This window comes from Dermacentor andersoni, chromosome 5 (genome assembly GCF_023375885.2).
Source record: "Dermacentor andersoni chromosome 5, qqDerAnde1_hic_scaffold, whole genome shotgun sequence".
NCBI lineage: Eukaryota > Metazoa > Arthropoda > Arachnida > Ixodida > Ixodidae > Dermacentor > Dermacentor andersoni.
This window is the reverse complement of record NC_092818.1, coordinates 70,820,569-70,844,243: the sequence shown is the minus strand read 5'-3', so window position 1 is coordinate 70,844,243 and position 23,675 is coordinate 70,820,569. Positions and strand designations below refer to the sequence as shown.

General features: G+C 40.0%; 1 long non-coding RNA gene across 2 annotated transcripts in view; it reads right to left on the bottom strand.

The window, feature by feature from the left end:
- Positions 1-23,675, bottom strand: part of LOC140218478 (uncharacterized) — a 318,844-nt gene that overhangs the window by 63,889 nt on the left and 231,280 nt on the right. The window lies entirely within an intron of this gene.

The window sequence follows — 23,675 nt, the reverse complement described above, 5'->3', positions numbered from 1 at the left end:
AATAAAGAAGGTTTAAAACCAAGACTCTGTATAGCTATAGTCGGTGGCAACCTAAGAATTAAAAGCAAGCTCCTCTCAGTAAAGCACAGGGTGACTGCCCGTCGCCTTCAAAAGATAGTCGAGCCTGTTCGTGTCCGCTTACACGTTAATCACTTTATTCCGCTAATGTAAGTACTAGGCTAACTAAAAAAAAAAGTTCGTTTCAAGCTAAGATATTGAATATGGCTTAAGAGTGATATCAAGAGCAGCCATAAATTTTGTCCTTGACGTTCCGATTTCACCTTGTAGCTAGTGACACAAAGTCCGATCTGTACGGGAAAAGAAGTTGTCTTAAACACGCGTTACCGCATGACGTCAGGTACATAAGCGAACCTAATTGGCTGACGCATATTTTCGTACGTGTTATCGGCGTGGGCACGATGCATTGGATCGTTGCTGCTTATGCGAAGCAACCATGGACAAACTAAAGTCCCCAGATTTTCTGCTTTTGTGATTTTCTGCAGAAAATCTAAAGACTTTAGACTCTAAAAACAAAGTGAGTTCCGGTAACTCCCTTTGAGGGAGTATGTGCTTGTCTCATATTTACCTCTCTTTTCCAAAGATCGACCCCCTTTGAGAGAGAGCAGAATAGCTCCCCCCCCCCCCCCCCCGGTATAATTTATTGCACCACCGCAACTGAGTGCTAGTACTCGTCCGCATAGTGCTAAAACTCTCACTCCACAAGAGTAATATACTTCCCCAAAGGGTTTGTACTCCATCAAACCGAGTGCTTCTACTCCTCCAAGCCGAGTAGTACTTCTACTTTTCCACACCTAGTGTTTCTATTACCCCAAATAGAGTGATTGTACTCCTCCTAACAGAGAGATTGTAGACCTTCATAACAGAGTGCTAGTACTCTTCCCGATAGTGTGAAAGAACTCACGATGTTTAGCCATGGTCACGTTAGAAGGAATTCTCAATAGTTACATTTCGGGAATATTTGATTCCTTCATGAGCAATTCCCGCACTTATGCTTTGTGAATTGGATTCAATCTGTAGTCGCCGAGTTAGTCAAATGAAACATTTTTTTCTCTTAAAAGGTCAAAATATTTATTGATCAGTCGCAAGACAAACTCAATATTTCAAGGAATATACTCAGACACACATACAATCACATTACAGTGATGTCCATGAATTTAACAACAGACATTGTAATAAAACAAAAGTGTATTCTCTAAAGTTTCATCACAATTGCAGTGTAGAAATATCTCTTCTTCTCTATTGGCTCCATCTTATCGAAAATAAAGTGTACAATGGAAAGTTAAACATAAAACAAACGTGCGCAAACTCACAAAATATTGATACTACAATCGAAGAGCTATATCCGCCACACTACTGGCCGGCAAACACATTTCTTGCACAAAACGCATATACTTATGTGACAAAGGTTACCAGATGAGCTGCTAAGCATGAGACTGGTAATGTAGGTAAATTATGCAAGAAACTTCTTTTTTCTTGTCATATTGTAAGGCAGAAGCTCATTTGATAACGTCCTGTACAACGTATGGATGTCCCTGACAAAGAGTACGGTGCATTTAGAAATGTGCCGTATATTCTCATAAGAAGCAGCAGGTCTAGATTTGGTTATAAATATTTCACATAAAGTTATTCGTGTATAGGATGCACCCCATTGTTTGTAAGCGTGTGTCTTGTGGCGGTTGTGCAGCAATATCCCGCCCGGTCTCAAAGCGGTACAAACGAGCATCATGTCTCCTATTCGGCTGGCGTCCTCACGAAAGTAGCTTCCTGGCACTGACGGGATTGTGCCGTTGCACTTTCTCACAAATAACTAAAATTAAATTTACGTTATCACCTTGTGTCTAGCAAAATGAGTACAAAACTGCGGTAGCATTGAAATTAAAATATTGCGCGTCAAATTTCTTGTCACATATGGTAGCTTTTCATTCCGCATTACGGTAAGAGAGAGAGAGAGAGAGAAAATAATGCAGAGAAAGGCAGGGAGGTTAACCAGAGGTAGTTCCGGTTGGCTACCCTGCGCAGGGGAAAGGGTTAAGGGGGATAAAAGGAGAAACAGAGTGGAAGGGGGAGATAGAAACAGAGGGAGACAAGCACGAACAAAGCGCGTACACTACAGAGCGGTAGGGGGCGACATTCTTAGAGTCTGTCGTGAAGTGCCGTAGACCGCAAGAACCTTAATAGCGCGAGTAAGGCCTTCAACGCGGATGTTCTTTCGGAGCATTGGCCTAAAGCTTTTAGTTCTGAAAGTGGACGATTATCCAACTGGTCGAGTACTCTGCACATCACTTGTCTCTGAGCACTGTATCGCGGGCAGACACAAATAATGTGTGCGAGCGTCTCGTCGATGTTACATGTGTCGCACGTGGGGCTGTTGGCCATTCCAATGAGGAAAGCATAAGAGTTCGTAAAGGCAACGCCTAGCCACAGACGGTAGAGCATGGTCTGTTCACGTCGTGGTAACCCAGGCGGGAGGTGCATCCGTATGTCCGGAGACAACGAACGCAACCGACACATGGTGAAAACATTTGAGTCCCACAGGGGCAAAGTACACTCATGGGACATCAATCGCAGCTCAGCCGCAGCGTCTGTTCGCGAAAGCGGAATGAAGACTCGTTGACCACTTTCATGTGCAGATCGGGCGGCTTCGTCGGCGTGGTCATTCCCGCTGATGTTACAATGTCCTGGAAGCCACTGAAAGATTATTTTGTGTCCCTTGTCACAGCTTTGATGATATATGTGCCGAATTTCTGAGGCCAGTTGTTCATTGGGTCCGTGGCACATTGGCTTCGTATGCACTGAAGGACTGCATTGGAGTCACTAAATACTGTCCATTGTTCCGGTGACTTCTGCGTAATGAAATCAAGTGCAGCACGGAGCGCCGCGAGCTCTGCACCCGTCAATGTGGTCACACATGAAGTTCTTAATTTGATTTCCTCAGATTTTGCCGGGATGATGACTGCAGCAGCAGAGCTGTTGAGTTTTACTGAATCAACTGTGTATACATGTTGCCGAAATCTGTGCACGTTGTGAATGTGCTCCAAAGTTGCTTGTTTCAAAGCTGGCAATGGCGCTCCAGCTTTGTTTCTGATTCCTGGAATTGTCAGTTGCACTTGCGGCCGGTGCAGACACCACAATGGATCTGACAATGGTGTAGCGGGCGTAAATTCTGATGGCAAGTAGGACTGATGTCTTACAAAAGTTTTAGCAAAAGTTGAAAGTGGCCTTTTTGCTGGAAAGCAAGCAAGATGGTGTGAGGGAATCCGAGTCAGGTGTCGGATATGTGCTCTCAGGACACCTGTATCAATGTAGACTGTCAAAGGAGCGTATCTGGCTATGGCCACTGTCCCAATCGATGACGTAGTTTTGGGAAGACCGAGACAAGTCCTGAGCGCTTGGGCTTGCACGCTCTGGAGTTTGCGAATGTTCGTAGTGCAAGTATATCTCGCTTAAATCGCTCGGTACGCACGTGCTAACGCTGATTTATTGGATAAAAGAAGGAATAGACGCAGATTAATTTTCTCGGAAAAATGAAAAAACGGTAAGCCTATAGCCCATGAAAATATCGATTCAGCAAGGTCCCATAAGTTCTCTTAAAAGTGCCGTTTCTTCGCCTAAATAGCTTGGTACGCACGTGCTAACGCTGATTTATGGGATAAATAAAGGAATAGACGCAGATTAATTTTCTCGGAAAAATGAAAATACGGTAAGCCTATACCCCATGAAAATATCGATTCAGCAAGGTCCGTTAAGTTCTCTTAAAAGTGCCGTTTCTTCGCTTAAATCGCTCGGTACGCACGTCCTAACGCTGATTTATGGGATAAATAAAGGAATAGACGCAGATTAATTTTCTTGGAAAAATAAAAAAACGGTAAGCCTATAGCCCATGAAAATATCGATTCAGCAGGGTCCCATAGGTTCTCTTAACAGTGCCGTTTTTCGCTTAAATCACTCGGTACGCACGTGCTAACGCTTATTTATGGGATAAATAAAGGAATAGATGCAGATTAATTTTCTCGGAAAAATGAAAAAATGGTAAGCCTATAGCCCATGAAAATATCGATTCAGCAAGGTCCGAATAGTTCTCTTAAAAGTGCCGTTTCTTCGCTCAAATCGCTCGGTACGCACGTGCTAACGCTGATTTATGGGATAAATAAAGGAATAGACGCAGATTAATTTTCTCGGAAAAATGAAAAAAACGGTAAGCCTATAACCCATGAAAATATCGATTCAGCAAGGTCCCATAAGTTCTCGTAAAAGTGCCGTTTCTTCGCTTAAATCACTCGGTACGCACGTGCTAACGCTGATTTATGGGATAAATAAAGGAATAGACGCAGATTAATTTTCTCGGAAAAATGAAAAAACGGTAAGCCTATAGCCCATGAAAATATCGGTTCAGCAAGGTCCCATAAGTTCTCTTAAAAGTGCCGTTTCTTCGCCTAAATCGCTCGGTACGCACGTGCTAACGCTGATTTATGCGATAAATAAAGGAATAGACGCAGATTAATTTTCTCGGAAAAATGAAAAAACGGTAAGCCTATAATAGCCCATGAAAATATCGATTCAGCAAGGTCCCATAAGTTCTCGTAAAAGTGCCGTTTCTTCGCTTAAATCACTCGGTACGCACGTGCTAACGCTGATTTCTGGGATAAATAAAGGAATAGACGCACATTAATTTTCTCGGAAAAATGAAAAAACGGTAAGCCTATAGCCCATGAAAATATCGATTCAGCAAGGTCCCATAAGTTCTCTTAAAAATGCCGTTTCTTCGCCTAAATCGCTCGGTACGCACGTGCTAACGCTGATTTATGGGATAAATAAAGGAATAGACGCAGATTAATTTTCTCGGAAAAATGAAAAAACGGTAAGCCTATCACCCATGAAAATATCGATTCAGCAAAGTCCCATAGGTTCTCTTAAAAGTGCCGTTTCTTCGCTTAAATCACTCGGCACGCACGTGCTAACGCTGATTTATGGGATAAATAAAGGAATAGACGCAGAATAATTTTCTCGCAAATATGAAAAAACGGTAAGCTATTGCCCATGAAAATATCGATTCAGCAAGGTCCCATAAGTTCTCTTAAAAGTGCCGTTTCTTCGCCTAAATAGCTTGGTACGCACGTGCTAACCCTGATTCATGGGATAAATAAAGGAATAGATGCAGATTAATTCTCTCGCAAAAATGAAAAAACGGTAAGCCTATAGCCCATGAAAATATCGATTCAGCAAGGTCCCATTAATTCTCTTAAAAGTGCTGTTTCTTCGCTTAAATCACTCGGTACGCACGTGCTAACGCTGATTTATTGGATAAATAAAGGAATAGACGCAGATTAATTTTCTCGGAAAAATGAAAAAACTGTAAGCCTATAGCCCATGAAACTATCGATTCAGCAAGGTCCCATAGGTTCTCTTAAAAGTGCTGTTTCTTCGCCTAAATCACTCGGTACGCACGTGCTAACGCTGATTTATGGGATAAATAAAGGAATAGACGCAGAATAATTTTCTCGGAAATATGAAAAAACGGTAAGCCTATAGCCCATGAAAATATCGATTCAGCAAGGTCCCATAAGTTCTCTTAAAAGTGCCGTTTCTTCGCCTAAATAGCTTGGTACGCACGTGCTAACGCTGATTTATGGGATAAATAAAGGAATAGACGCAGATGAATTTTCTCGGAAAAATGAAAAAACGGTAAGCCTATAGCCCATGAAAATATCGATTGAGCAAGGTCCCATAAGTTCTCTTAAAAGTGCCGTTTCTTCGCTTAAATCGCTCGGTACGCACGTGCTAACGCTGATTTATGGGATAAATAAAGGAATAGACGCAGATGAATTTTCTCGGAAAAATGAAAAAACGGTAAGCCTATATAGCCCATGAAAATATCGATTCAGCAAGGTCCCATAAGTTCTCTTAAAAGTGCCGTTTCTTCGCTTAAATCGCTCGGTACGCACGTGCTAACGCTGATTTATGGGATAAATAAAGGAATGGACGCAGAATAATTTTCTCGGAAAAATGAAAAAACGGTAAGCCTATAGCCCATGAAAATATCGATTCAGCAAGGTCCCATGAATTCTCTTAAAAGTGCTGTTTCTTCGCTTAAATCACTCGGTACGCACGTGCTAACGCTGATTTATGGGATAAATAAACGAATAGACGCAGATTAATTTTCTCGGAAAAATGAAAAAACGGTAAGCCTATAGCCCACGAAAATATCGATTCAGCAAGGTCCCATAGGTTCTCTTAAAAGTGCTGTTTCTTCGCCTAAATCACTCGGTACGCACGTGCTAACGCTGATTTATGGGATAAATAAAGGAATAGACGCAGAATAATTTTCTCGGAAATATGAAAAAACGGTAAGCCTATAGCCCATGAAAATATCGATTCAGCAAGGTCCCATAAGTTCTCTTAAATGTGCTGTTTCTTCACCTAAATCACTCGGTACGCACGTGCTAACGCTGATTTATGGGATAAATAAAGGAATAGACGCAGATGAATTTTCTCGGAAAAATGAAAAAACGGTAAGCCTATAGCCCATGAAAATATCGATCAGCAAGGTCCCATAAGTTCTCTTAAAAGTGCCGTTTCTTCGCCTAAATAGCTTGGTACGCACGTGCTAACGCTGATTTATGGGATAAATAAAGGAATAGATGCAGATTAATTTTCTCGGAAAAATGAAAAAACGGTAAACCTATAGCCCATGAAAATATCGGTTCTGCAAGGTCCCATAAGTTTTCTTAAAGGTGCCGTTTCTTCGCTTAAATCGCTCGGTACGCATGTGCTAACGCTGATTTATGGGATAAATAACAGAATAGACGCAGATGAATTTTCTCGGAAAAATGAAAAAACGGTAAGCCTATAGCCCATGAAAATATCGATTCAGCAAGGTCCCCTAAGTTTTCTTAAAAGTGCCGTTTCTTCGCTTAAATCGCTCGGTACGCACGTGCTAACGCTGCTTTATGGGATAAATAAAGGAATGGACGCAGAATAATTTTCTCGGAAAAATGAAAAACGGTAAGACTATAACCCATGAAAATATCGATTTAGCATGGTCCCATAGGTTCTCTTAAAAGTGCCGTTTCTTCGCTTAAATCGCTCGGTACGCACGTGCTAACGCTGATTTATGGGATAAATAAAGGAATAGGCGCAGAATAATTTCCTCGGAAAAATGAAAAGCGGTAAGACTATAACCCATGAAAATATCGATTCAGCAAGGTCCCATGAATTCTCTTAAAAGTGCCGTTTCTTCGCCTAAATAGCTTGGTACGCACGTGCTAACGCTGATTTATGGGATAAATAAAGGAATGGACGCAGATTAATTTTCTCGGAAAAATGAAAATACGGTAAGCCTACACCCCATGAAAATATCGATTCAGCAAGGTCCAATAAGTTCTCTTAAAAGTGCCGTTTCTTCGCTTAAATCGCTCGGTACGCACGTGCTAACGCTGATTTATGGGATAAATAAAGGAATAGACGCAGATGAATTTTCTCAGAAAAATGAAAAAACGGTAAGCCTATAGCCCATGAAAATATCGATTCAGCAAAGTCCCATAAGTTCTCTTAAAAGTGCCGTTTCTTTGCTTAAATCGCTCGGTACGCACGTGCTAACGCTGATTTATGGGATAAATAAAGGAATGGACGCAGAATAATTTTCTCGGAAAAATGAAACAACGGTAAGACTATAACCCATGAAAATATCGATTCAGCAAGGTCCCATAAGTTCTCTTAAAAGTGCCGTTTCTTCGCCTAAATCGCTCGGTACACACGTGCTAATGCTGATTTATGGGATAAATAAAGGAATAGACGCAGATTAATTTTCTCAGAAAAATGAAAAAAAACGGTAAGCCTATAGCCCATGAAAATATCGATTCAGCAAGGTCCCATGAATTCTCTTAAAAGTGCTGTTTCTTCGCTTAAATCGCTCGGTACGCACGTGCTAACACTGATTTCTGGGACAAATAAAGGAATAGACGCAGATTAATTTTCTTGGAAAAATGAAAAAACGGTAAGCCTATATATACCCCATGAAAATATCGATTCAGCAAGGTCCCATAAGTTCTCTTAAAAGTGCCGTTTCTTCGCTTAAATCGCTCGGTACGCACGTGCTAACGCTGATTTATGGGATAAATAAAGGAATAGGCGCAGAATAATTTTCTCGGAAATATGAAAAAACGGTAAGCCTATAGCCCATGAAAATATCGATTCAGCAAGGTCCCATGAATTCTCTTAAAAGTGCTGTTTCTTCGCTTAAATCACTCGGTACGCACGTGCTAACGCTGATTTATGGGATAAATAAAGGAATAGACGCAGATTAATTTTCTCGGAAAAATGAAAAAACGGTAAGCCTATAGCTCATGAAAATATCGATTCAGCAAGGTCCCATAAGTTCTCTTAAATGTGCTGTTTCTTCGCCTAAATCACTCGGTACGCACGTGCTAACGCTGATTTATGGGATAAATAAAGGAATAGACGCAGATCAATTTTCTCGGAAAAATGAAAAAACGGTAAGCCTATAGCCCATGAAAATATCTATTCAGCAAGGTCCCATAAGTTCTCTTAAAGGTGCTGTTTCTTCGCCTAAATCACTCGGTACGCAAGTGCTAACGCTGATTTATGGGATAAATAAAGGAATAGGCGCAGAATAATTTTCTCGGAAATATGAAAAAACGGGAAGCCTATCGCCCATGAAAAAATCGATTCAGCAAGGTCCCATAAGTCTTCTTAAAAGTGCCGTTTCTTCGCTTAAATCGCTCGGTACGCACGTGCTAACGCTGATTTATGGGATAAATAAAGGAATAGGCGCAGAATTATTTTCTCGGAAATATGAAAAAACGGTAAGCCTATAGCCCATGAAAATATCGATTCAGCAAGGTCTGATAAGTTCTCTTAAAAGTGCCGTTTCTTCGCTTAAATCGCTCGGTACGCACGTGCTAACGCTGATTTTTTGGGATAATAAAGGAATAGACGCAGATTAATTTTCTCGGAAAAATGAAACAACCGTAAGCCTATAGCGCATGAAAATATCGACTCAGCAAGGTCCCATAAATTCTCTTAAAAGTGCTGTTTCTTCGCTAAAATCACTCGGTAGGCACGTGCTAACGCTGATTTTTGGGATAAATAAAGGAATAGTCCCAGAATAATTTCCTCGGAAATATGAAAAAACGGTAAGCCTATAGCCCATGAAAATATCGATTCAGCAAGGTCCCATAGGTTCTCTTAAAAGTGCCGTTTCTTCGCTTAAATCGCTCGGTACGCACGTGCTAACGCTGATTTATGGGATAAATAAAGGAATGGACGCAGAATAATTTTTTCGGAAAAATGAAACAACGGTAAGGCTATAACCCATGAAAATATCGATTCAGCAAGGTCCCATAACTTCTCTTAAAAGTGCCGTTTCTTCGCCTAAATCGCTCGGTACACACGTGCTAACGCTGATTTATGGGATAAATAAAGGAATAGACGCAGAATAATTTTCTCAGAAAAATGAAAAAAAACGGTAAGCCTATAGCCCACGAAAATATCGATTCAGCAAGGTCCCATAGGTTCTCTTAAAAGTGCCGTTTCTTCGCCTAAATCGCTCGGTACGCACGTGCTAACGCTGATTTATGGGATAAATAAAGGAATAGATGCAGATTAATTTTCTCGGAAAAATGAAAAAACGGTAAGCCTATATATAGCCCATGAAAATATCGATTCAGCAAGGTCCCATAAGTTCTCTTAAAAGTGCCGTTTCTTCGCCTAAATCGCTCGGTACGCACGTGCTAACGCTGATTTATTGGATAAAAGAAGGAATAGACGCAGATTAATTTTCTCGGAAAAATGAAAAAACGGTAAGCCTATAGCCCATGAAAATATCGATTCAGCAAGGTCCCATAAGTTCTCTTAAAAGTGCCGTTTCTTCGCCTAAATAGCTTGGTACGCACGTGCTAACGCTGATTTGTGGGATAAATAAAGGAATAGACGCAGATTAATTTTCTCGGAAAAATTAAAATACAGTAAGCCTATACCCCATGAAAATATCGATTCAGCAAGGTCCGTTAAGTTCTCTTAAAAGTGCCGTTTCTTCGCTTAAATCGCTCGGTACGCACGTCCTAACGCTGATTTATGGGATAAATAAAGGAATAGACGCAGATTAATTTTCTTGGAAAAATAAAAAAACGGTAAGCCTATAGCCCATGAAAATATCGATTCAGCAGGGTCCCATAGGTTCTCTTAACAGTGCCGTTTTTCGCTTAAATCACTCGGTACGCACGTGCTAACGCTTATTTATGGGATAAATAAAGGAATAGATGCAGATTAATTTTCTCGGAAAAATGAAAAAATGGTAAGCCTATAGCCCATGAAAATATCGATTCAGCAAGGTCCGAATAGTTCTCTTAAAAGTGCCGTTTCTTCGCTTAAATCGCTCGGTACGCACGTGCTAACGCTGATTTTTTGGGATAAATAAAGGAATAGACGCAGATTAATTTTCTCGGAAAAATGAAACAAGGGTAAGCCCATAGCCCATGAAAATATCGACTCAGCAGGGTCCCATAGGTTCTCTTAAAAGTGCCGTTTTTCGCTTAAATCACTCGGTATGCACGTGCTAACGCTGATTTATGGGATAAATAAAGGAATAGGCGCAGAATAATTTTCTCGGAAAAATGAAACAACGGTAAGACTATAACCCATGAAAATATCGATTCAGCAAGGTCCCATAAGTTCTCTTAAAAGTGCCGTTTCTTCGCCTAAATCGCTCGGTACACACGTGCTAACGCTGATTTATGGGATAAATAAAGGAATAGACGCAGAATAATTTTCTCAGAAAAATGAAAAAAAACGGTAAGCCTATAGCCCACGAAAATATCGATTCAGCAAGGTCCCATAGGTTCTCTTAAAAGTGCCGTTTCTTCGCCTAAATCGCTCGGTACGCACGTGCTAACGCAGATTTATGGGATAAATAAAGGAATAGATGCAGATTAATTTTCTCGGAAAAATGAAAAAACGGTAAGCCTATATATAGCCCATGAAAATATCGATTCAGCAAGGTCCCATAAGTTCTCTTAAAAGTGCCGTTTCTTCGCCTAAATCGCTCGGTACGCACGTGCTAACGCTGATTTATTGGATAAAAGAAGGAATAGACGCAGATTAATTTTCTCGGAAAAATGAAAAAACGGTAAGCCTATAGCCCATGAAAATATCGATTCAGCAAGGTCCCATAAGTTCTCTTAAAAGTGCCGTTTCTTCGCCTAAATAGCTTGGTACGCACGTGCTAACGCTGATTTATGGGATAAATAAAGGAATAGACGCAGATTAATTTTCTCGGAAAAATGAAAATACGGTAAGCCTATACCCCATGAAAATATCGATTCAGCAAGGTCCGTTAAGTTCTCTTAAAAGTGCCGTTTCTTCGCTTAAATCGCTCGGTACGCACGTCCTAACGCTGATTTATGGGATAAATAAAGGAATAGACGCAGATTAATTTTCTTGGAAAAATAAAAAAACGGTAAGCCTATAGCCCATGAAAATATCGATTCAGCAGGGTCCCATAGGTTCTCTTAACAGTGCCGTTTTTCGCTTAAATCACTCGGTACGCACGTGCTAACGCTTATTTATGGGATAAATAAAGGAATAGATGCAGATTAATTTTCTCGGAAAAATGAAAAAATGGTAAGCCTACAGCCCATGAAAATATCGATTCAGCAAGGTCCGAATAGTTCTCTTAAAATTGCCGTTTCTTCGCTTAAATCGCTCGGTACGCACGTGCTAACGCTGATTTTTTGGGATAAATAAAGGAATAGACGCAGATTAATTTTCTCGGAAAAATGAAACAACGGTAAGCCTATAGCCCATGAAAATATCGACTCAGCAGGGTCCCATAGGTTCTCTTAAAAGTGCCGTTTTTCGCTTAAATCACTCGGTATGCACGTGCTAACGCTGATTTATGGGATAAATATAGGAATAGGCGCAGAATAATTTTCTTGGAAAAATGAAAAAACGGTAAGCCTATAGCTCATGAAAATATCGATTCAGCAAGGTCCCATAAGTTCTCTTAAAAGTGCCGTTTCTTCGCCTAAATCACTCGGTACGCACGTGCTAACGCTGATTTATGGGATAAATAAAGGAATAGGGGCAGAATTATTTTCTCGGAAATATGAAAAAACGGTAAGCCTATAGCCCAAGAAAATATCGATTCAGCAAGGTCTGATAAGTTCTCTTAAAAGTGCCGTTTCTTCGCTTAAATCGCTCGGTACGCACGTGCTAACGCTGATTTATGGGATAAATAAAGCAATAGGCGCAGAATAATTTTCTCGGAAATATGAAAAAACGGGAAGCCTATAGCCCATGAAAATATCGATTCAGCAAGGTCCCATAAGTCTTCTTAAATGTGCCGTTTCTTCGCTTAAATCGCTCGGTACGCATGTGCTAACGCTGATTTATGGGATAAATAAAGGAATAGGCGCAGAATTATTTTCTCGGAAATATGAAAAAACGGTAAGCCTATAGCCCATGAAAATATCGATTCAGCAAGGTCTGATAAGTTCTCCTAAAAGTGCCGTTTCTTCGCTTAAATCACTCGGTACGCACGTGCTAACGCTGATTTTTTGGGATAAATAAAGGAATAGACGCAGATTAATTTTCTCGGAAAAATGAAACAACCGTAAGCCTATAGCGCATGAAAATATCGACTCAGCAAGGTCCCATAAATTCTCTTAAAAGTGCTGTTTCTTCGCTAAAATCACTCGGTACGCACGTGCTAACGCTGATTTATGGGATAAATAAAGGAATAGAAGCAGAATAATTTTCTCGGGAAAATGAAAGAACGGTAAGCCTATAGCCCATGAAAATATCGATTCAGCAAGGTCCCATGAAATCTCTTAAAATTGCTGTTTCTTCGCTTAAATCACTCGGTACGCACGTGCTAACGCTCATTTATTGGATAAATAAAGGAATAGACGCAGATGAATTTTCTCGGCAAAATGAAAAAACGGTAAGCCTATAGCCCACGAAAATATCGATTCAGCAAGGTCCCATAGGTTCTCTTAAAAGTGCTGTTTCTTCGCTTAAATCACTCGGTACGAACGTGCTAACGCTGATTTATGGGATAAATAAAGGAATAGACGCAGATTAATTTTCTCGGAAAAATGAAAAAACGGTAAGCCTATAGCCCATGAAAATATCGATTCAGCAAGGTCCCATAAGTTCTCTTAAAAGTGCCGTTTCTTCGCCTAAATAGCTTGGTACGCACGTGCTAACGCTGATTTATGGGATAAATAAAGGAATAGACGCAGATTAATTTTCTCGGAAAAATGAAAAAAAAAATGTAAGCCTGTAGCCCATGAAAATATCGATTCAGCAAGGTCCCATAAGTTCTCTTAAAAGTGCCGTTTCTTCGCTTAAATCGCTCGGTACGCACGTGCTAACGCTGATTTATGGGATAAATAAAGGAATAGGCGCAGAATAATTTTCTCGGAAATATGAAAAAACGGTAAGCCTATAGCCCATGAAAATATCGATTCAGCAAGGTCCCATAAATTCTCTTAAAAGTGCTGTTTCTTCGCTAAAATCACTCGGTACGCACGTGCTAACGCTGATTTATGGGATAAATAAAGGAAAAGACGCAGATTAATTTTCTCGGAAAAATGAAAAAACGGTATGTTTGTAGCCCATGAAAATATCGATTCAGCAAGGTCCCATTGGTTCTCCTGAAAGTGCTGTTTCTTCGCCTAAATCACTCGGTAGGCACGTGCTAACGCTGATTTTTGGGATAAATAAAGGAATAGACCCAGAATAATTTCCTCGGAAATATGAAAAAACGGTAAGCCTATAGCCCATGAAACTATCGATTCAGCAAGGTCCCATAAGTTCTCTTAAAGGTGCTGTTTCTTCGCCTAAATCACTCGTTACGGAAGTGCTAACGCTGATTTATGGGATAAATAAAGGAATAGAAGCAGAATAATTTTCTCGGGAAAATGAAAGTACGGTAAGCCTATAGCCCACGAAAATATCGATTCAGCAAGGTGCCATGAATTCTCTTAAATGTGCTGTTTCTTCGCCTAAATCACTCGGTACGCACGTGCTAACGCTGATTTATGGGATAAATAAAGGAATAGACGCAGAATTTTCTCGGAAATATGAAAAAACGGTAAGCCTATAGCCCATGAAAATATCGATTCAGCAAGGTCCCATAGGTTCTCTTAAAAGTGCCGTTTTTCGCTTAAATAGCTTGGTACGCACGTGCTAACGCTGATTTATGGGATAAATAAAGGAATAGACGCAGATTAATTTTCTCGGAAAAATGAAAAAACGGTAAGCCTATAGCTCATGAAAATATCGATTCAGCAAGGTCCCATAAGTTCTCTTAAATGTGCTGTTTCTTCGCCTAAATCACTCGGTACGCACGTGCTAACGCTGATTTATGGGATAAATAAAGGAATAGACGCAGATCAATTTTCTCGGAAAAATGAAAAAACGGTAAGCCTATAGCCCATGAAAATATCTATTCAGCAAGGTCCCATAAGTTCTCTTAAAGGTGCTGTTTCTTCGCCTAAATCACTCGGTACGCAAGTGCTAACGCTGATTTATGGGATAAATAAAGGAATAGGCGCAGAATAATTTTCTCGGAAATATGAAAAAACGGGAAGCCTATCGCCCATGAAAAAATCGATTCAGCAAGGTCCCATAAGTCTTCTTAAAAGTGCCGTTTCTTCGCTTAAATCGCTCGGTACGCACGTGCTAACGCTGATTTATGGGATAAATAAAGGAATAGGCGCAGAATTATTTTCTCGGAAATATGAAAAAACGGTAAGCCTATAGCCCATGAAAATATCGATTCAGCAAGGTCTGATAAGTTCTCTTAAAAGTGCCGTTTCTTCGCTTAAATCGCTCGGTACGCACGTGCTAACGCTGATTTTTTGGGATAAATAAAGGAATAGACGCAGATTAATTTTCTCGGAAAAATGAAAAAATGGTAAGCCTACAGCCCATGAAAATATCGATTCAGCAAGGTCCGAATAGTTCTCTTAAAATTGCCGTTTCTTCGCTTAAATCGCTCGGTACGCACGTGCTAACGCTGATTTTTTGGGATAAATAAAGGAATAGACGCAGATTAATTTTCTCGGAAAAATGAAACAACGGTAAGCCTATAGCCCATGAAAATATCGACTCAGCAGGGTCCCATAGGTTCTCTTAAAAGTGCCGTTTTTCGCTTAAATCACTCGGTATGCACGTGCTAACGCTGATTTATGGGATAAATAAAGGAATAGGCGCAGAATAATTTTCTTGGAAAAATGAAAAAACGGTAAGCCTATAGCTCATGAAAATATCGATTCAGCAAGGTCCCATAAGTTCTCTTAAAAGTGCCGTTTCTTCGCCTAAATCACTCGGTACGCACGTGCTAACGCTGATTTATGGGATAAATAAAGGAATAGGGGCAGAATTATTTTCTCGGAAATATGAAAAAACGGTAAGCCTATAGCCCAAGAAAATATCGATTCAGCAAGGTCTGATAAGTTCTCTTAAAAGTGCCGTTTCTTCGCTTAAATCGCTCGGTACGCACGTGCTAACGCTGATTTATGGGATAAATAAAGCAATAGGCGCAGAATAATTTTCTCGGAAATATGAAAAAACGGGAAGCCTATAGCCCATGAAAATATCGATTCAGCAAGGTCCCATAAGTCTTCTTAAATGTGCCGTTTCTTCGCTTAAATCGCTCGGTACGCATGTGCTAACGCTGATTTATGGGATAAATAAAGGAATAGGCGCAGAATTATTTTCTCGGAAATATGAAAAAACGGTAAGCCTATAGCCCATGAAAATATCGATTCAGCAAGGTCTGATAAGTTCTCCTAAAAGTGCCGTTTCTTCGCTTAAATCACTCGGTACGCACGTGCTAACGCTGATTTTTTAGGATAAATAAAGGAATAGACGCAGATTAATTTTCTCGGAAAAATGAAACAACCGTAAGCCTATAGCGCATGAAAATATCGACTCAGCAAGGTCCCATAAATTCTCTTAAAAGTGCTGTTTCTTCGCTAAAATCACTCGGTACGCACGTGCTAACGCTGATTTATGCGATAAATAAAGGAATAGAAGCAGAATAATTTTCTCGGGAAAATGAAAGTACGGTAAGCCTATAGCCCATGAAAATATCGATTCAGCAAGGTCCCATGAAATCTCTTAAAATTGCTGTTTCTTCGCTTAAATCACTCGGTACGCACGTGCTAACGCTCATTTATTGGATAAATAAAGGAATAGACGCAGATGAATTTTCTCGGCAAAATGAAAAAACGGTAAGCCTATAGCCCACGAAAATATCGATTCAGCAAGGTCCCATAGGTTCTCTTAAAAGTGCTGTTTCTTCGCTTAAATCACTCGGTACGCACGTGCTAACGCTGATTTATGGGATAAATAAAGGAAAAGGCGCAGAATAATTTTCTCGGAAATATGAAAAAACGGGAAGCCTATAGCCCATGAAAATATCGATTCAGCAAGGTCCCATAAGTCTTCTTAAAAGTGCCGTTTCTTCGCTTAAATCGCTCGGTACGCACGTGCTAACGCTGATTTATGGGATAAATAAAGGAATAGGCGCAGAATTATTTTCTCGGAAATATGAAAAAACGGTAAGCCTATAGCCCATGAAAATATCGATTCAGCAAGGTCTGATAAGTTCTCTTAAAAGTGCCGTTTCTTCGCTTAAATCGCTCGGTACGCACGTGCTAACGCTGATTTTTTGGGATAAATAAAGGAATAGACGCAGATTAATTTTCTCTGAAAAATGAAACAACCGTAAGCCTATAGCGCATGAAAATATCGACTCAGCAAGGTCCCATAAATTCCCTTAAAAGTGCTGTTTCTTCGCTAAAATCACTCGGTACGCACGTGCTAACGCTGGTTTATGGAATAAATAAAGGAATAGACGCAGATTAATTTTCTCGGAAAAATGAAAAAACGGTATGTTTGTAGCCCATGAAAATATCGATTCAGCAAGGTCCTATAGGTTCTCCTGAAAGTGCTGTTTCTTCGCCTAAATCACTCGGTAGGCACGTGCTAACGCTGATTTTTGGGATAAATAAAGGAATAGACCCAGAATAATTTCCTCGGAAATATGAAAAAACGGTAAGCCTATAGCCCATGAAACTATCGATTCAGCAAGGTCCCATAAGTTCTCTTAAAGGTGCTGTTTCTTCGCCTAAATCACTCGTTACGGAAGTGCTAACGCTGATTTATGGGATAAATAAAGGAATAGAAGCAGAATAATTTTCTCGCGAAAATGAAAGTACGGTAGGCCTATAGCCCATGAAAATATCGATTCAGCAAGGTGCCATGAATTCTCTTAAATGTGCTGTTTCTTCGCCTAAATCACTCGGTACGCACGTGCTAACGCTGATTTATGGGATAAATAAAGGAATAGACGCAGAATAATTTTCTCGGAAATATGAAAAAACGGTAAGCCTATAGCCCATGAAAATATCGATTCAGCAAGGTCCCATAGGTTCTTTTAAAAGTGCCGTTTTTCGCTTAAATAGCTTGGTACGCACGTGCTAACGCTGATTTATGGGATAAATAAAGGAATAGACGCAGATTAATTTTCTCGGAAAAATGAAAAAACGGTAAGCCTATAGCTCATGAAAATATCGATTCAGCAAGGTCCCATAAGTTCTCTTAAATGTGCTGTTTCTTCGCCTAAATCACTCGGTACGCACGTGCTAACGCTGATTTATGGGATAAATAAAGGAATAGACGCAGATGAATTTTCTCGGAAAAATGAAAAAACGGTAAGCCTATAGCCCATGAAAATATCTATTCAGCAAGGTCCCATAAATTCTCTTAAAAGTGCTATTTCTTCGCTTAAATCACTCGGTACGCACGTGCTAACGCTGATTTATGGGATAAATAAAGGAATAGACGCAGTATAATTTTCTCGGAAAAATGAAAAAAAACTGTAAGCCTGTAGCCCATGAAAATATCGATTCAGCAAGGTCCCATAGGTTCTCCTAAAAGTGCCGTTTCTTCGCCTAAATCGCTCGGTACGCACGTGCTAACGCTGATTTAGGGGATAAATAAAGGAATAGACGCAGATTAATTTTCTCGGAAAAACGAAAAAACGTAAGCCTATAGCCCATGAAAATATCGATTCAGCAAGGTCCGATAAGTTCTCTTAAAAGTGCCGTTTCTTCGCTTAAATCGCTCGGTACGCACGTGCTAACGCTGATTTTTTGGGATAAATAAAGGAATAGACGCAGATTAATTTTCTCGGAAAAATGAAACAATGGTAAGCCTATAGCCCATGAAAATACCGACTCAGCAGGGTCCCATAGGTTCTCTTAAAAGTGCCGTTTTTCGCTTAAATCACTCGGTATGCACGTGCTAACGCTTATTTATGGGATAAATAAAGGAATAGACGCAGAATAATTTTCTTGGAAAAACGAAAAAACGTAAGCTTATAGCCCATGAAAATATCGATTCAATAAGGTCCGATAAGTTCTCTTAAAAGTGCCGTTTCTTCGCTTAAATCGCTCGGTACGCACGTGCTAACGCTGATTTTTTGGGATAAATAAAGGAATAGACGCAGATTAATTTTCTCGGAAAAATGAAACAATGGTAAGCCTATAGCCCCTGAAAATTTCGACTCAGCAGGGTCCCATAGGTTCTCTTAAAAGTGCCGTTTTTCGCTTAAATCACTCGGTATGCACGTGCTAACGCTGATTTATGGGATAAATAAAGGAATAGACGCAGTATAATTTTCTCGGAAAAATGAAAAAAAAACTGTAAGCCTGTAGCCCATGAAAATATCGATTCAGCAAGGTCCCATAGGTTCTCCTAAAAGTGCCGTTTCTTCGCCTAAATCGCTCGGTACGCACGTGCTAACGCTGATTTATGGGATAAATAAAGGAATAGGCGCAGAATAATTTTCTCGGAATTATGAAAAAACGGGAAGCCTATAGCCCATGAAAATATCGATTCAGCAAGGTCCCATAAGTCTTCTTAAATGTGCCGTTTCTTCGCTTAAATCGCTCGGTACGCACGTGCTAACGCTGATTTATGGGATAAATAAAGGAATAGGCGCAGAATTATTTTCTCGGAAAAATGAAACAACCGTAAGCCTATAGCGCATGAAAATATCGATTCAGCAAGGTCCCATAATTTCTCTTAAAAGTGCTGTTTCTTCGCTAAAATCACTCGGTACGCACGTGCTAACGCTGATTTATGGGATAAATAAAGGAATAGACGCAGATTAATTTTCTCGGAAAAATGAAAAAACGGTATGTTTTTAGCCCATGAAAATATCGATTCAGCAAGGTCCCATAGGTTCTCCTGAAAGTGCTGTTTCTTCGCCTAAATCACTCGGTAGGCACGTGCTAACGCTGATTTTTGGGATAAAGAAAGGAATAGACCCAGAATAATTTCCTCGGAAATATGAAAAAACGGTAAGCCTATAGCCCATGAAAATATCGATTCAGCAAGGTCCCATAAGTTCTCTTAAAAGTGCCGTTTCTTCGCCTAAATAGCTTGCTACGCACGTGCTAACGCTGATTTATGGGATAAATAAAGGAATAGACGCAGATTAATTTTCTCGGAAAAATGAAAAAAACGGTAAGCCTATACCCCATGAAAATATCGATTCAGCAAGGTCCGATAAGTTCTCTTAAAAGTGCCGTTTCTTCGCTTAAATCGCTCGGTACGCACGTGCTAACGCTGATTTATGGGATAAATAAAGGAATAGACGCAGATTAATTTTCTTGGAAAAATGAAAAAAACGGTAAGCCTATATAGCCCATGAAAATATCGATTCAGCAAGGTCCCATAGGTTCTCTTAAAAGTGCCGTTTTTCGCTTAAATCACTCGGTACGCACGTGCTAACGCTTATTTATGGCATAAATAAAGGAATAGACGCAGAATAATTTTCTTGGAAAAATGAAAAAACGGGAAGCCTATAGCTCATGAAAATATCGATTCAGCAAGGTCCCATAAGTTCTCTTAAATGTGCTGTTTCTTCGCCTAAATCACTCGGTACGCACGTGCTAACGCTGATTTATGGGATAAATAAAGGAATAGACGCAGATGAATTTTCTCGGAAAAATGAAAAAACGGTAAGCCTATAGCCCATGAAAATATCGATTCAGCAAGGTCCCATAAGTTCTCTTAAAAGTGCCGTTTGTTCGCTTAAATCGCTCGGTACGCGCGTGCTAACGCTGATTTATGGAATAAATAAAAGAATAGACGCAGATTAATTTTCTCGGAAAAATGAAAAAAACGGTAAGCCTAAAGCCCATGAAAATATCGATTCAGCAAGGTCCCATAGGTTCTCCTAAAAGTGCCGTTTCTTCGCTTAAATCACTCGGTACGCACGTGCTAACGCTGATTTATGGGATAAATAAAGGAATAGACGCAGAATAATTTTCTTGGAAAAATGAAAAAACGGTAAGCCTATAGCTCATGAAAATATCGATTCAGCAAGGTCCCATAAGTTCTCTTAAAAGTGCCGTTTCTTCGCTTAAATCACTCGGCACGCACGTGCTAACGCTGATTTATGGGATAAATAAAGGAATAGACGCAGTATAATTTTCTCGGAAAAATGAAAAAACGGTAAGCCTATAGCTCATGAAAATATCGATTCAGCAAGGTCCCATAAGTTCTCTTAAAAGTGCCGTTTCTTCGCTTAAATCACTCGGCACGCACGTGCTAACGCTGATTTATGGGATAAATAAAGGAATAGACGCAGTATAATTTTCTCGGAAAAATGAAAAAAAACTGTGCGCCTGTAGCCAATGAAAATATCGATTCAGCAAGGTCCCATAAGTTCTCTTAAAGGTGCTGTTTCTTCGCCTAAATCACTCGGTACGCAAGTGGTAACGCTGATTTATGGGATAAATAAAGGAATAGACGCAGAATAATTTTCTCGGAAAAAAACTGTGCGCCTGTAGCCAATGAAAATATCGATTCAGCAAGGTCCCATAGGTTCTCTTAAAGGTGCTGTTTCTTCGCCTAAATCGCTCGGTACGCACGTGCTAACGCTGATTTATGGGATAAATAAAGGAATAGGCGCAGAATAATTTTCTCGGAATTATGAAAAAACGGGAAGCCTATAGCCCATGAAAATATCGATTCAGCAAGGTCCCATAAGTCTTCTTAAATGTGCCGTTTCTTCGCTTAAATCGCTCGGTACGCTCGTGCTAACGCTGATTTATGGGATAAATAAAGGAATAAGCGCAAAATTATTTTCTCGGAAATATGAAAAAACGGTAAGCCTATATAGCCCATGAAAATATCGATTCAGCAAGGTCCCATAGGTTCTCTTAAAAGTGCCGTTTTTCGCTTAAATCACTCGGTACGCACGTGCTAACGCTTATTTATGGCATAAATAAAGGAATAGACGCAGAATAATTTTCTTGGAAAAATGAAAAAACGGGAAGCCTATAGCTCATGAAAATATCGATTCAGCAAGGTCCCATAAGTTCTCTTAAATGTGCTGTTTCTTCGCCTAAATCACTCGGTACGCACGTGCTAACGCTGATTTATGGGATAAATAAAGGAATAGACGCAGATGAATTTTCTCGGAAAAATGAAAAAACGGTAAGCCTATAGCCCATGAAAATATCGATTCAGCAAGGTCCCATAAGTTCTCTTAAAAGTGCCGTTTGTTCGCTTAAATCGCTCGGTACGCGCGTGCTAACGCTGATTTATGGAATAAATAAAAGAATAGACGCAGATTAATTTTCTCGGAAAAATGAAAAAAACGGTAAGCCTAAAGCCCATGAAAATATCGATTCAGCAAGGTCCCATAGGTTCTCCTAAAAGTGCCGTTTCTTCGCTTAAATCACTCGGTACGCACGTGCTAACGCTGATTTATGGGATAAATAAAGGAATAGACGCAGAATAATTTTCTTGGAAAAATGAAAAAACGGTAAGCCTATAGCTCATGAAAATATCGATTCAGCAAGGTCCCATAAGTTCTCTTAAAAGTGCCGTTTCTTCGCTTAAATCACTCGGCACGCACGTGCTAACGCTGATTTATGGGATAAATAAAGGAATAGACGCAGTATAATTTTCTCGGAAAAATGAAAAAACGGTAAGCCTATAGCTCATGAAAATATCGATTCAGCAAGGTCCCATAAGTTCTCTTAAAAGTGCCGTTTCTTCGCTTAAATCACTCGGCACGCACGTGCTAACGCTGATTTATGGGATAAATAAAGGAATAGACGCAGTATAATTTTCTCGGAAAAATGAAAAAAAACTGTGCGCCTGTAGCCAATGAAAATATCGATTCAGCAAGGTCCCATAAGTTCTCTTAAAGGTGCTGTTTCTTCGCCTAAATCACTCGGTACGCAAGTGGTAACGCTGATTTATGGGATAAATAAAGGAATAGACGCAGAATAATTTTCTCGGAAAAAAACTGTGCGCCTGTAGCCAATGAAAATATCGATTCAGCAAGGTCCCATAGGTTCTCTTAAAGGTGCTGTTTCTTCGCCTAAATCGCTCGGTACGCACGTGCTAACGCTGATTTATGGGATAAATAAAGGAATAGGCGCAGAATAATTTTCTCGGAATTATGAAAAAACGGGAAGCCTATAGCCCATGAAAATATCGATTCAGCAAGGTCCCATAAGTCTTCTTAAATGTGCCGTTTCTTCGCTTAAATCGCTCGGTACGCTCGTGCTAACGCTGATTTATGGGATAAATAAAGGAATAAGCGCAAAATTATTTTCTCGGAAATATGAAAAAACGGTAAGCCTATTGCCCATGAAAATATCGATTCAGCAAGGTCTGATAAGTTCTCCTAAAAGTGCCGTTTCTTCGCTTAAATCGCTCGGTACGCACGTGCTAACGCTGATTTTTTGGGATAAATAAAGGAATAGACGCAGATTAATTTTCTCGGAAAAATGAAACAACCGTAAGCCTATAGCGCATGAAAATATCGACTCAGCAAGGTCCCATAAATTCTCTTAAAAGTGCGGTTTCTTCGCTAAAATCACTCGGTACGCACGTGCGAACGCTGATTTATGGGATAAATAAAGGAATAGACGCAGATTAATTTTCTCGGAAAAATGAAAAAACGGTATGTTTGTAGCCCATGAAAATATCGATTCAGCAAGGTCCCATAGGTTCTCCTGAAAGTGCTGTTTCTTCGCCTAAATCACTCGGTAGGCACGTGCTAACGCTGATTTTTGGGATAAATAAAGGAATAGATGCAGATTAATTTTCTCGGAAAAATGAAAAAATGGTAAGCCCACGAAAATATCGATTCAGCAAGGTCCGATAAGTTCTCTTAAAAGTGCCGTTTCTTCGCTTAAATCGCTGGGTATGCATGTGCTAACGCTGATTTTTTGGGATAAATAAAGGAATAGACGAAGATTAATTTTCTCGGAAAAATGAAACAACGGTAAGCCTATAGCCCATGAAAATATCGACTCAGCAGGGTCCCATAGGTTCTCTTAAAAGTGCCATTTTTCGCTTAAATCACTCGGTATGCACGTGCTAGCGCTTATTTATGGGATAAATAAAGGAATAGACGCAGAATTATTTTCTTGGAAAAATGAAAAAACGATAAGCCTATAGCTCATGAAAATATCGATTCAGCAAGGTCCCATATGTTCTCCTAAAAGTGCCGTTTCTTCGCCTAAATCACTCGGTACGCACGTGCTAACGCTGATTTATGGGATAAATAAAGGAATAGGCGCAGAATA